The sequence below is a fragment of the Hemiscyllium ocellatum genome, unplaced genomic scaffold (assembly GCF_020745735.1).
Source record: "Hemiscyllium ocellatum isolate sHemOce1 unplaced genomic scaffold, sHemOce1.pat.X.cur. scaffold_406_pat_ctg1, whole genome shotgun sequence".
Taxonomy (NCBI): Eukaryota; Metazoa; Chordata; class Chondrichthyes; order Orectolobiformes; family Hemiscylliidae; genus Hemiscyllium; species Hemiscyllium ocellatum.
The window spans coordinates 3,441-18,484 of record NW_026868876.1 but is presented as its reverse complement, the minus strand read 5'-3'; positions in this window follow the sequence as shown (position 1 = coordinate 18,484).

The following is a 15,044-nucleotide window of genomic DNA, read 5'->3' as shown; positions in this document are numbered from 1 at the left end:
GTGCACATTAGTACAAACGGCACAGGTAGAAATAGTGATGGGGTCCAGAATGATTATAGAGAGCTAAGAAAAAGGGTAAAAGACAGGACCACGACAGTGGTAATATCCAGTTTACTTCCAGTGCTCCGTGATAGTGAGGGTAAGAACAGGAGGATATGGCAGATGAATGGATGGTTAAAGAATTGGTGCGGGGGGAGAGATTTAGATTTTTGGATCACTAGGACCTTTTGTGGGGCAGAAGTGATCTGTTTGGGTAGTACGGGTTGTACCTGAACTGGAAGGGGACCAATACCCTGGCAGGCAGGTTTGCTAGTGCGGCAAGGGAGGGTTTCAACGGGTTTGGCTGGGGTTGGGAAGGGGTGGGATCTTCAACATTAGGTTTGCTAGTGCGGCAAGTGTGAGGCTGGAAAGAGATACAGTATTCAGGAACAGTAAAGTGAAGTGACAGGTTAGGTTGAACACGACAGGGAGCAAGGAATGTCTATTGGATTAAATTGCATCTGTTTCAATGCAAGATGGCTGACAGGTTAAGCTCCCAAGTGTTCATGTATTTCTCCACGGTAACGACAGAGGAGAAATATTCATTGAGAAGCTCGCAAATCTCCTACGGTTCCAGACATGCATGTCTACTTTGGACCTTGAGGGGTCATATTCTCATTTAGTTATTCCTTTTACTTTAATATACTTAAATAACATCGTTGGATTCACCCTAATCTTCTCAGCCAAGGCTATCTTGTGCCTCCTTTTCGCACTTCTGATTTTCATCTTCAGTAAACTCCTGTATCCCCTCACACTGCCACGATTCCCTTGATCCCATTTGGAAAGACAGCGTTTGATTAGAAATTCCTTTTTATCAGATTCTCAACGGTATGGAAACAGGCCATTTGTCCCAGCAAGGCCACACCGACCCTTCAAACAGTAACCCACCCAGTCCCATTCCCCTACCCTATATTTACCCCTGACGAATGCACATAACACTATGGGTAACTTAGCATGGCCAATTCACTTAAACTATACATCTTTGGATTGTGGGAGGAAAATGGAACACCCAGACGAAACCCACACAAACACAGGGAGAACGTGCAAACACCACACAGACAGTCTCCCGAAGCTGGAATCAAGCCCACATCCATGGAACTACGAGGCAGCAGTGAGCCAACATGCCACTCTTGCTTGTTGTCAACACAGTTCAAAGACACAGGTACAAAATCTATTCTGCCCTTCACCCATGATGCAAGATCCAATAAAACATACCAAGGATAGTTTATTCTCCACTGAAAATGTCATATTATTATTATTATGATTATTATTATTTATTATTGATTGTTATTATTAATTTTAATTATTATATTATTATTATAAAATTATTATTGATTTTAATAAATATCATTAATTGTTGTTTTTAGATTGAACAGATTGCATGGCTTGGTGAGTGGGAGACCACGCTTCACAAATTTGTTTGAGTTCATTGATGAAGTGACCAGTAATACTGATGAGGGCAGGGCGGTTGATGTAGTCTGTATGGTTTTCAGTCAGGCCTTTGGCAAGGTTAACATTGATAGGTTGTTCTGGAAGGTTAGAATCGCATGGAATCCATCGGGAGCTGGCAAATTCGATACCCCATTGGCTAGATAGTAGTGAGCAGAGCGTAATAGTTGAAGGATACTCTTGGACTGGAGGCCTGAGACACATGACTGGGGTCAATGCTGGGTCCATTGCTGTTTATTATCTATGTCAATGATATTCTTGAGAATGATTAGTAAATTTGAAGATGACATTAAAATAGGTGGTATCATGAACAGTGAGGAAGTATATCAGAAATTGCAGCACGACCTTGATCAACTGAAGAAGTGGGTAGAGGAATATTTTTGCAAAGTTAGATCAACGTAGGAGTTTCATGGTGAATGGCAAGACTTTAAGGAGTGCAGTTGAGCAGAGGGACCATGAATTTTAGTCACAGGTGGACATAGCAGTGAAGAAGGCACACTGGCATTTATCAGTCAGCACATGGAGGACAAAATTGGGATTAAATGTTCAGTTATACAGGATGTTGGTGAGACTGCAGTTGTAGTGTTGTGTTCAGTTCTAGTCACATTGCGATCACAAGGAAATTTTTAAATTGGAACGTGTGCAGACGGAATTTACAAAGATGTTGCTAGGACTCAATAATGCAACTTATAGGGAGAGGTAGGACAAGCGAGAACATTTTTCTTTAGATTGTAGGAGACTGAGAGGGATCCAATTGAAGTGTACAGGATTATGACTGGCATGGATATGGTGAATAGACTCAGCCTATTTTCCCAGAGTTGTGGAATTGAGGACGAGAGGACATCAGTTTAAGGTGAGAGGAGAAAGAATAAATGGAAACTGATGGAAAATATTTTACTCAGTGAGTGGTTCCCAGAGGGAATGAGCTGCCAGCGCAAGTGGTTGTAGCATTTATATTAATAATATTTAAACGTCATTGGACAATTACATGTGCAGGAAAGGAAGAGAAGTCTATGGGCCAAGTGCTGGGAGATGTGGTTTGTGTGGGTGGACATTTGGGTCAGCATGGGCCTGTTTTGGCTAAAAGGCTTCTCTCTATGCTGTAGGACTTGATTACTCTATAAATAGAACAGCATTTGGGTCAAACTCTCATTTTCCTTTGGTCATGAGTTCGAATAATTTTTGGACCAAGTTCTTTCAAGTTAACTTTGCAGATATTTTGTTTTTCAGTTTGTTATCAAACGTGTGTGTGTGTGTGTGTGTGTGTATTCCACAGTATTTTTCAAAGGGAAATATCAATGTACATATTTGCAAATCCTCTCGTCATTCTTGTTTCCATCATAGTTTGAGGAATTTTGCTTTTGTCATAAACGTGTTGTTTTAGCAGATTAAATAAATCCATCTGACTTGTTCCTAGCACTGACCCCCGACACACTCTGAGAACTATATCCTTGGCCACGTCACCATACTAGTTATATATTTTTTGTGGAGGAGTGGGACGAGAAAAGGGAACCGAGATCCAAAAGCACATGAAATTATAGACTCAGTGAGCCTAACGTAAGTGTAGAGGAGTTTGTTGGAGGGGATTCTGAGGAATAGGACTTCCATCCATTTAGAAATACAAGGACTTATTAGGGATAGTCAACATGGCTTGATGTGATGAAAACCATGTCTCATTGATGTGTTTGAGTATTTTGAAGAGGTGACAAAGAAGACTGAAGGAGGCACTGTAGTATATATTGTTTACACAGACTTCAGCAAGGTATTTAATAAGGTTCCCCATGGTGACAGGTTACGAAGGTTAGATCACAAGGAATCCATGGAAAGCTATCCAGTTGGATACAAAATTGTCCTGAAGGTGACGGATTGTTTTCCAGAGTGGAGGCCTGTCGCCAGCGGTGTGCTGAAAGAATCAGTGCTGAGCTCACTGCTTTTCATCATAGATATAAACGACTTGGATGGGAATGTCGGAGGTATTGTTAGTGAGTTTACAGATAACATCAAAATCATGGTGCAGTAGACAGTGAAGAAGATTATCTCGGTGTACAACGGCACTGTTGACCATCAAAGGGCCAAGGACTGGCAAATAATGTTTAGTTTAGATATTTGTGAGCTTTTGCATTTTGGTAAGTTAAAGCAGGGTTGTGCCATGTGGAATGTTGCTGAACAAAGTGAGCTACGGGTGCAGGCTTATAGTTCCTTGAAAGTTTAGTTGCAGGTAGACAGGGTGGTGAACAATGCAGTTGGCATGCTTGCCTAAATCGGTCAGAACATTGAGTATCGAAATTGGGGTGGCATGTTGCGCTTGCACAGGGACGCTTGTGAGGCCAAATTGCGTACAATTTGGTTGGCTCTGCTAAAGGATTGATGTTGTTAAGTTTGAAAGGGTGCTGAAAAGATTTATAATGGTTTTCTGGAACCTGAAGGTTTCATCGAGAGGGAGAGGATGAACAAGTTGAGGCTTTTCCCCTGGACTGTTGGATGCTGAGGGGTGACATGAAAGTGGTTTATAAAATCATAAGGGGTATGGATAGCCTTAATGGCCAAGGTCTTTTTCCCAGGGCCGGGGAGTCCACAAGTAGAGTCATAACTTGAAGGTGACGGGCAAAGATTTAAAAGGGACCTCAGGGGTAAGTTTTTTCATGCAGAGGGTAGTGCATGGACAGAAAGTGCTGTGAGAAAAAGTGATGGAAGTGAGTACAATTACATGTTTAAATGTATCTGGACAGGTACATCAATAGGAATGGTTCAGAGCGATATGAGCTAAATGCTGGCAAGTAGGACGAGATCAGATTGTGATACCTGGTCAGCACGGACGAGCTGGAATAAAGGATCTGTTCCCACGCTGTATGACTCTCTAATTGAATAAGAAGGATGAGGAAAAATTCTGAAATGGGTCTTTCAAGTGAAAATTATCTTCTCCAGAAGTTTGAGGTGCCTCTCTGATTACAGGAATTCAAAGCTGAGTTCGTTAAATATTTGACCGAGAAGTGAGTCACGGATAATGGGATACAGACATTAAAGTGGGGCTGACAACACAACCTGATCAGCCACAATCTTAGTGCCTAGTGGAAAAAGCTCGAAGTATCTCATGACCCACTTCTGCTCCTCAGTCCCATGTTTCTGTATTCCATTCAGCCCCTAAAACCTGCTAGACAGGAGCAGTTGCAGACCACTTGCTGCTATAAACTGGTGCCAGAAACAGAGACTACCATTCAGTCCCTTAAAGCTGTCACATACAGTTTCGGGTGATTGGGAGAATGTAATTGGAAATCTCAGAATGATTATGGAAGAGAACCCTCATCTCTCCTTACAGAGCTGCCCTTCTTGTGTGTCATTTATTGGTTATGTTGCAGACCCAGATTCATTGTGAATACAGCACCCATACCTCACCCAGAAATGGCTCACAAAATTCTCTGGTCTCCCAGGCCACAACATTCAAACAGACCATCCAGGAAAATAACATCCACTAACTTTCCAATAACAGAATGTGAGAACATCAGAAACAAGAGCATGTTGTTCACTACCCCCCCCCCCCCCCCAAGCCTGCCTTGCCCTTCACTAAGATCGTGGCTGATCTGCTCTTAGTCTCAAATCCTCTTTAAAGTCCAATTCTTCATATCTCTCAACTCTCTGACAGGTTAAACCCCATCTCCAATCTCTCCAAACACATCCATCGAACACAGAACATTGAACAGTGCAGCACAGTAGAGGCCCTCCACCCTTGATGATGTACCACCCTCTTATCCTACTCTAAGATCAGACTCACCTACATTCTTCCGTGCACTTTCTTCCATGTGCCTATCCAAGAGTCTCCCAACTTTCCCTCACGTAATTGACTCTACACCCACCATTCTCTGTGTGAAAAAAACCTAACATTGACATCTCTCCTAACCCTTCCTTTAATTATCTTAAAATTATGACCGATGGTGATAGACATTTCTGCCCTGGTGAAAAGTCTCTGATTATTCAGTCTCTCTTTGCCTCTCATCACCTTTTACACCTCTATCAAAAACCTCTCATTCTTCTTAATGCAAATGAAAAAAACCCTAGCTCTCTCAATCTTTCTTCATAAGACCCGCCCTCCAGTCCAGGCAGCATTCTGGTAAATTTACTCTGCATCCTTTCTAAAGCTTCCTCATCCTTCCAATAATGTGGTGACCAGAAGTGAACAAAATACACCAGGTGTGGTTTAACCAGGGCTCTACAGAGCTGCGGCATAACCACGCGGCTCTTAAAGTCAATCTCACTTCTAATGGAAGTTAACAGACCATTCGCCTCCTTAAGAACCCTAAGAATTTAGGTAGCAACTTTGAGGTATCTATGGACATGGACGCCAAAATCCCTCTGTTCTTCCACACTGCCAGGAACCCTGCCTATAACCCTATATTGTGCAAATTTGAGCTTTCAAAGGGAATTACTTCACGCTTTTCCAGCTTGAATTCCATCGGCCACGTCTTAGCGCAGCTCTGCATTATCTCAATGTCCTGTTGCAACCTACAAAAGCCCTTCAAACACCCATGTACCACTTCAGAAACATTCGTGTCATCGGCAAACTTACTAACCCATCCTTCCACTTCCTCATCCAAGTCAGCTATAAAAATCACAAAGAGAAGAGGTCCCAGAACTGTGGGACTCCACTGGTCGCTTTCAGTGATCTAGCTCCCCTAACTCTCTGTGCAAGAGAATTTCTGACATTCACTATCCTCTGTGTGAAGAAAACATTCTCTGCTTCTACACCATGACCTATTGATATGAACAAAAGAGGAAACACGAGAGATTAGACAGAGGGACTGGCCCTGAACTCAAGGCAGTATTAGACTGTGGTTGACATCAAATTGCACTTAATGATAATTGATTACGGTCTCTATACTGTTGCGATCATTCACATCACAACGGAAGATGTTTATCATCAGTGGACATCAATCATTTCAGCCGTGGGGCATCACTGCAAGAGATTCTCAGGGTAACTCCCTCAGCCCACGCATCCCCAATTTGTCATCATAGAATCCTTACAGCGTGGAAGGAGGCCATTCAACCTATTGAGTCCAAACTGAGCAGAATTGGGAATATTCACTGGCGTTTACATAGTTTTCAGAACAAGGTGACTCTCCTCAGCTTTTGAAGCAATCTGTGTCCATGACCAACAAGAACTGGACACCATTCAAGATCGTTCTGTTAAAGTCTGGATAACATTCACATAACAGCACTGCCAGACACTGTATCCTTCCACATTAAAATGCGCAGCTCATTCGGCACCTCAATCTGTATTCACAAGAATATGTGGAAGTCATTCAACCCATCAAACCATTGGACAAGATGTGTGATATCTCATTTAGCCCCTCTTGCCAAGTACACAGTAAGGAATCTGCTCACTCCCTCACTTACATGGGAATCAGAAAGAGTGTTTTGCACCAGGAGTTACTTACTGAGGAACAGAAAGCAATAATTCAGCTTCTCAAGTCACTGACCCCGGAACAGGAAGATGTCAGAGATGCTCCAACTTCACTAACAAGTGGAGCAGGGAATAAACAAATAGACTGCACCGTCTTGTTCCTCGTGGCTTAATTACTCATAGTACATATGTGTAACTTTAACATGGTTTTCTGGCCATAGAAATGAAGCCAACTTTTTTCAGCCATTCACCAAGGTGTCTAGCATCTCCAAGATAGTAGACCCATGGGCTCCATGGAGGTCAGAAGGTGGTGCAGAATTGTTAACTCTTTCATATTGATGGTATTGTGACTGCTGACAGGATTGTGTCCAGAGTGACATTCAATTCAGTGTCACACAGTAACTGTGCATTAAAATATCAGGGTTCATTCAGAGCCTGTACCTCTCTGTCAATGGACATGAGGGTTCTCCACAGGCATGTAAACTATCGGGAGTCAATCATCCAGTCTAAAATAAGGAATTTTCACCCTATTCAGCTGTTTGGGATGAAATGAGTATTCGTCTATAACCATCAAGTTTCAACTTCTTATTCTCTAACAAGGCTACAGATTAAACACAGAGTTATGCCCTCTCTCCGCATGGTGCCATCATGCTGGGTTTAGTCCGTTGAAACTCCTTTGCATTGTATTGGTGACAAAGACATCATTATTTGATAAAGCTGACCAAATGTGTACAAAATGCAATAAAATACTCTCTCAACAAAACACACCATTAGGAAAGCTATGCTAACTCTGGCACTTCAATCGTTTTGTACGAAGAGCCACATGTCATTTACTTCCTGTTCCGTATGAATTCTGTTACTGATTTATGACCAAGGACATTCAGGTCCTTTTCAACAATAGAACTTCCCAACCTCTCACCACTTAATAAATATAAATGAGAATCATAATATTTGTTGTACCCATCTAAATCATTTTATACGAAACGAACAGTTATTTCCCAAGCACTGATCCTTCTGATACAACACAAGACTTCCACCCACAGAAAACATGACTCTCTTCATTTTGCACATTATCCAATTTTTGATCCATTTGGTGTACTCCAGCCCGACCTACCCATGGACTCTAACATTCTCCAATTACCAATATTCAACAGTGCCAAACTTTTTGTGAAAATTCAAATACTCTACTATCAGTGATTCTCAGTTGTCGATGTCACAACGGGCAATCTCCACCACCTCCAGCAGGTTTATGAAAGCTAATTTCCCTTTCCTGAATCTAGGCTGACTCTACCATATCATATCATTATTCCCGAAGCGTCTAGTTGTCATGCTCCTTATAAAGTGTTACAATGTGTTTCTCACAGCTGATGTAAAGCTATTTATTTTCCTGTTTGTCCTCTCCATCCTGTTATAAATATTTAGTTGAAAATCACACAGCACCAGGTTATAGTCCAACAGGTTTAATTGGAAGAACACTAGCTTTCGGAGCGTGGCTCCTTCATCAGGTGGTAGTGGAGGGCTCTATCCTAACACACAGGATTTTTAGCAAAAATGTACAGTGTGATGTAGCTGAAATGATACATTGAAAAATTGACTGTTAGTTAAGCCTTTCATCTGTTAGAATACTGTGATAGTTTCACTTCATTCATGCGTAAATCACAAAACATTTTTTAAAAAGTTGCACTGTCTGGTTAGCTGTTAGGGCTTATGCCCGAAACGTCGAATCTCCTGCTCCTTGGATGCTGCCTGACTTGCTTCGCTTTTCCAGCAACACATTTTCAGCTCCGATCTCCAGCATCTGCAGACCTCAATTTCTCCCCTATGGTGATAGCTAGACAATATGTTGAAGGTGTTGGCCCCCTGTGTTCTCTCTCTATGCCATGACGTTTAGGGGCTCACCATATGTTTGGATCTCTCTGAATGGATGCAGCAGCTGATAACACAAACCCAGGAAAAGCGTCCATAGAACCTCTCTTTACTCTGTAATGACAGGAGCAAGTCAAATCCTCACACACATGGTGCACCCATTTAGTGCTGAAAATGTTTCTCTTCTTAGCGGAAAAAGTGGTTACATTTCTCCACAGTCACACACTCACAGTTCCTCTCTCCAAAGAAGCAGTGACAATGTAACATTACCTTTCTCTGTATCTCAGCAACTATAATGGCTGCACTTGTATTGCAGATGGAGTAGATCACCACACTTATAGAAGAAGGACAGAGGGAAAATAACTCAGTTTAAACAGGGACACATCAAAATTAACATGATATTCAGGAATATGGGAAAAGGGGAAATCTGAGAAAATGCTCCCATTCTATTTTCCTTCTGGTTCATCATCAGCAGTCCCTTTGTTCACTTTTCATTTCTCTCTCTCTCTCTCTCTTTATCTGTTTTTCTCCTGACAGACGCTGTCATACTTGCTGAGATTCTCCAACGTTTTCAGACACTGGGGAATTTTATTTCAGATCTCCATCATTTACAGTTCCTTGGTTTATTTCCCCTTTAATGCTGTGGTTTCACAGAATGTCTGCATCACTGGCAAGTCCAGCATTTGTCATCCATCACTAACTGTCGTTGACTGCGAGATCATTTGTTAAGTCCGCATGGAGCTGATCTTTTGTCACACATAGTTTCTTTACCAAAGGCTATCAGTGAAATAATAAAAGAAATCCTGATTGTTTATGGTTGCCGTTTGTAAAATGAGGTTTCATTCCAATTGTTGCCATTCAAATTTAAGTTCTAACATCAGCTGTGGTAGGATTTGAAACAATGCATTTAAAGTAATAACTTGTGCCTGTGAATTCCATCTGAATTACATGGCCAGTGACAGTATAACTGTGATATGAGGTCCCTATTACGAAATAACTGGAGAAACAAGATAAAAGTTTGTTGTCAAAATATTTGTAACTGGACGAGTGGTCAGAAAAGTACTGGAGCCGCAAAATATGAAGTTATGAAGGAGGCAGATGGTGGCTAATTCAGCAACAGCACTGAGGCAGAGTTGGAGACTGGGGATATTATAAAGGTAGGTGTAGGCAGTTTGATGACAAAGACAATACAGTGTTATAAAACAGTTCAGGGAAAAAGGTAGACTCAACGGTCTGAACAGTCATGTTCCTTCTTAGATGTTTATGAGTGAGGAGTCTGATATTGATGTACATGAAGTGGAGTTTGTGACTGAAACTGAAGATAACAGTTTATGCATTTTTAATATAAAAATAATCGAAACAGCAATAACTTTCACCATCGTTTATAAAATGGACAGAAATTGGCTTACCAGGAACACCAATAATAGCAAGGATGGGATAATACCCAGCTTGAATAATTCTCAGTACGGCTTCTATCCGCAACTCTATCCAGGCCCAATCCTGAGAAAGCAAGTAAAGAACCGCAGATAAACTCCTGGCCATTGTTAGAACATTCCACTCGAAAACATTCAGATTCTGATCCATTGTTGTAACATCCCAGTGTAATGCTCTCAGATTCTGATCTATTGGTGGAACATTCCAGTCTATTGTTCTAAGATTGTCTTCCTCTACCTTGCTCTGTAGCTGCTGATTCCAATCACTTTGAGGATGATACTGCCGCTGATACTCTCTGATAACAGGTTGAAGAAAGCCCCTGGTTAATAGAAGAGGAAAGCCTCCAGGGACACAGTTAGGATCCATGAAGACTGACATTCACAGTCACCGAACAAACAGCTCAATTTAACCCCTTTCACAACAACCATGACAAATGGCAATAATACTTGGTCTTCCTGAGATGTTGACATCGCTGACTGTCGGTCTAATGGCAAGTCACGAATTGTAAAGTTAGAGGTGAAGCAGAGAGATGATGTTTTCTCTTCACTAGCTCACTGATTCCCCTCTCTTTTGGCAGGGTCGGAATTGCTGGGCTCCTGAGGCTGTGTCTGATTACCAGGCCTGCTGCATCCTTTGGCTTTATTTATTTCCATTTAACTTTGACATTTATCTTACCGACATTGCATGGTTTAGGTGGAGTTAGGCATTTTTGAGAGACATAATACAGCTTTCTATACGGTGTAGATACAGTCCATTCCTTATTGTCTTTGCAGCCGGGGACTGGTCCTGTAGAGTGATGGCCAAACTCTCACTGAACAAGGATTCTTAGTTTTACCTTTCACCAGTTATTGCTGGGGTCTCAGGAAGGGTGGAAGGCAGAAAATCCCTTGCAGCTACTGCACACTCAGAGATTTCTCTAAAAATTGTCTTTTAATGTGCATTCCTCCTGGATTGGAGAACTGCAGGTCAGACAATGTGCTTCCTCAATTGGTTTTTGGACAAGTGTGCTCTAGGATTTTACCATATTGGAGCAGTTGCTGTTTAGTAATTAAATAACCTATTAATCTGTTAAGTTTTCCAATAAGTTAAATTATTTCAAGTTCCTTTTTTATTGTGATTTTTTTTGTCTACACTGTTTGAGTAAATTGCGTTTTGCTTAATGTCAAATATTTTGACCAAACGAATTGCACCTGAAACACAGCACCTCACAATTACTTTTAAAATAACAAAACGTTCGGGTCGAGACGACCTTCTTCATATATTATGAGAGGGGTCTGTTCGGCTCCATAATAAGAAAGACAAATATTCAAATTTTAATTAGATAATTATTTAATCGACAATGCGTTTCAGGAACACGGGGTTTGACAGCGGAATGCGCCGAGCTGGATGAGTGATAACTCTATCAGGAATTGTATGAGATACACAATCCACACCACAGTTACAGCTCAGATACGCATAAGACCAGATGAGATATCTTCTCGGTACGGAGTACTGTGCAGACAGGCTCAGTACAACTCAGCAATCTGTCCAGGATGGAATACTGTGCAGCGCTCAATAATCCACTAGCTATCTGTCCAGCATGGGGAGCAGTACAGACCACACTGGAGCATTGATTAGGATGCCTGGACAAAACGGTCTGTCCAGCATGGATGATATGTAGCCCACACCACAGTCTTCTATAAACGCGGACAAGATATCATGTTCAGTGTGGGGAGCTGTATTGTGAATAGCAATGAATTTATCTGTTACCCTCCCACCATGCAGAGCTGTGTGCACCACCCCAATGCATTGTTCAGTAACACTGTGTTAGATCCCTGCCTAGTGTGGAGAAACTAGCAGCCCATGCTGGAAGTGACACGGTATGCAGCTCCCGTCCATTTACAGCTCCATACCTCTGTTGTGCAATGATAAGGGGTGTTGTGGGTGTGTAAATCATTGGCAGAGAGTGAAGATAGAGGAATCAGTTAAAATACCTACAACGAAAAGAACTTTGTGAAAAAGAGAAAGAGAGATTGAGAGAAGACTTCATGGAAGATCACAGGTTTCAGAATGCTGAAATTAAGACATTTCGAGAGCATCCTACTGCATGAGCCAGTATTCTCAGGAATTATGGGTGAATGGGACATAGGTATCAGTTCAGATGATGGAGAATTTTGGACAAGCATTTGTTCAGCAGCTTTGTAACTGGGAGTGAGGTCAGCAGAGTGTATGACTCATTGGGTTGAATCGAACAATAGTTTGTCTCGGTGACATTTTCATTGAGTTTGACAGAGGGATTGTCTGTACGAGGCTGAGCTTGTTTCCTGGTGCTATCTTATGGAACTCACCTCATTAACTACCCGACCCACCCTATGGTGTCCCTCTCATTCAATGGTGCTCCCTCTACTGCATGCAGCACTCTCTCTCTCCACCCCCTCTCTCTCTTTCTCCCCCCCCCCCCCCCACTCACCTTTGCAATACCCCCACACGGCGATAGAATGTTCTGGAGAATGCCAGTTATGGAATGTTCCAGACAAAATTCCAAGTAATTCCAATTGGCAGAAAAATATCAGTGCCCCAGTATGTAATATGTAAGGGGAAGGAGTCGAGATGTATGTTTTTAAAAATTGCATACAATTTAAACTCATCATGAGACGATTCAATGATTTAAACGTGCTCTAGTATTAATACGATCGGGGATGATTTGATTTTGCCCTGAGCTCCATCGTAGAGGAGCTTCAGACATTCAACCCCTTGGGTTTATGTCACTGACCAGACGACACTCAAGAACTTTTACCCCAGTTTTCTTCAAGCACCTGTTCGAGGCCATTTCCCATGGGGGACGGACTCTCCTAACAATATATTCCACCAGCATTATACGTCTATGTAATGGGAAACACATTTTACACAGACCAATCCAAACCAGACTCTTATTTTATGCTTATCAATATCTAATTACAATTAATAATTCTGGTTATTTCACTTGTCTCACCTTATTGTTATCAGCTATAGACAGCTTCTAAACACTTTTCTCATTATAACATACAAATCATAGCAAAGAACATTTTTATCCTCAGCCATTATCTTGACCGTTCTCTGAATTGTACCGTTTTCCTCGTTATGAAAATTTCTATTGCCCTTTGCCTGTGACTTTTTTCTATACGTAGCAGTTACACAGTCTCCCAAGCAGTTGGCTGGATGGCTGGTTTGCGATGCACAGGGAAACCAACAGCCTAGGTTCAATTCCCCCACACTGACAGAGGTTACCATGAAGGGGACGGTCTCTCAATCTTACCCCATCACCCGAGGTGTGGTAACCCTCAGCGTAAACCACCACGAGAGGTCTCTCTCTCTATCGACAGAGCATCCCCATGGTCCTTTGGAACTGTATTGTATCACTGTTAACATTTTAAAATGTTATCCATATCATCATTTCGTTTTTCCTTATATTCCTGGATGTTGTGGAGCAGTGTTATTTTGTCCCACTGTCAGCATTACCCCCACACTGTACATTCCTGACCATTCCTCAAAAATCCATGACTCGGTCATCATTTATGAAACTTGTGGTCTGTGTCTCAAAAAAAAAATCAATATCTCTGCCTCCAATTATCTGCAAAAAAAACCAAATAATTAAAAACAAAATTAACGTCATATCTGTGTGTCAGATTTTGTTTTGTGTCCTTACCTTGGAAAGGATATAATTACAGTTCAGAAATGTTTCACTTCACTGCGATGAAGAATTTATATTATGGAAGCTTTTACAGGTTACTCTTGGAATGAGGCTTGATTTCATTTAAACACACAAAACCTTGAGGTCAGTGGATCAGGTAAATACACACTGGGAGTTTTTATAGCCCAAACTTGTGTCATTTTCGTAGAACATCAACAATGTTGAAGCACGACCTTCTGCCCATCGAGTCCACATTGACCCACTGAAATGCATCCCAGACAGCCCTGTCCCCACCACGTAACCCAGCTTTTCCCATGGCTAACCCACCTAACCTACACGTCCCTGGGAACTATGGGCAATCAGGTATGGCCAATCCACTTTAAGTTGCACATCTTTAGATTGTCGGGGGAAACTGGAGCACTGGAAGAAACCCACACAGACACGGGGTTAATGTTGAAACTCCACATAGAGGGTCGCCAAGGTTGGAATTAAGGTCAGCTGCTTGGTGATGTGAAGAATCAGTGCTGAACACAAATCCACCATGTTCCTCTGTGGCTTAAGAAAAATAACTGTCTGACTTGTTCCTGCTACTGACCCTGACTCAGTCCGAGACCTTCATCATCGGACATATCACCAACCTGGTTACATTTAAAGTTTGTTGCGAATAATGGAGGAGTGGGACTAGAAAGACAAACTGTTGATACCCTCCAATCTCAGTCAGGACCAGAGTGAGGGGAAATTTACAAAGTGGGATTTCATTCAAGTGGGAATACTCTTTCCCAAAAGTTTGATGGCTGAATCTTTATATTATATCGATGCTGGATTCGTCTGCTTTTCCATAGACAAGTGAATCAGGGATAATGGTGCATGGAGAGAAAACAGCAGATCGGAACACAATGAGATGAGCCATGTCTTTATTTACTGGTGGAGTAGTGTCAAAGGGCCGAAAGACCCAATCGTGTCTGTCAGCCCTCTGCTCTGATGTTTCATTCAGCCCTTGGGACCTGCTGTACTGGGGCAGATCGAGGCCACTCCGATGATTAGGTGTAGTTTCAGAAATGTACTTGAAATATTCAGGCTGGGTCAGGAAGTGACCCCCACCCCCCAATCCCTCTTTCCAGGCCTCACCTCTTTGTAACTTCAGCTCCCCACTTGGGTAATGTTACAGACCCAGATTCGTCGTGGATACAGCCTCCATACCTTACCCAGGGT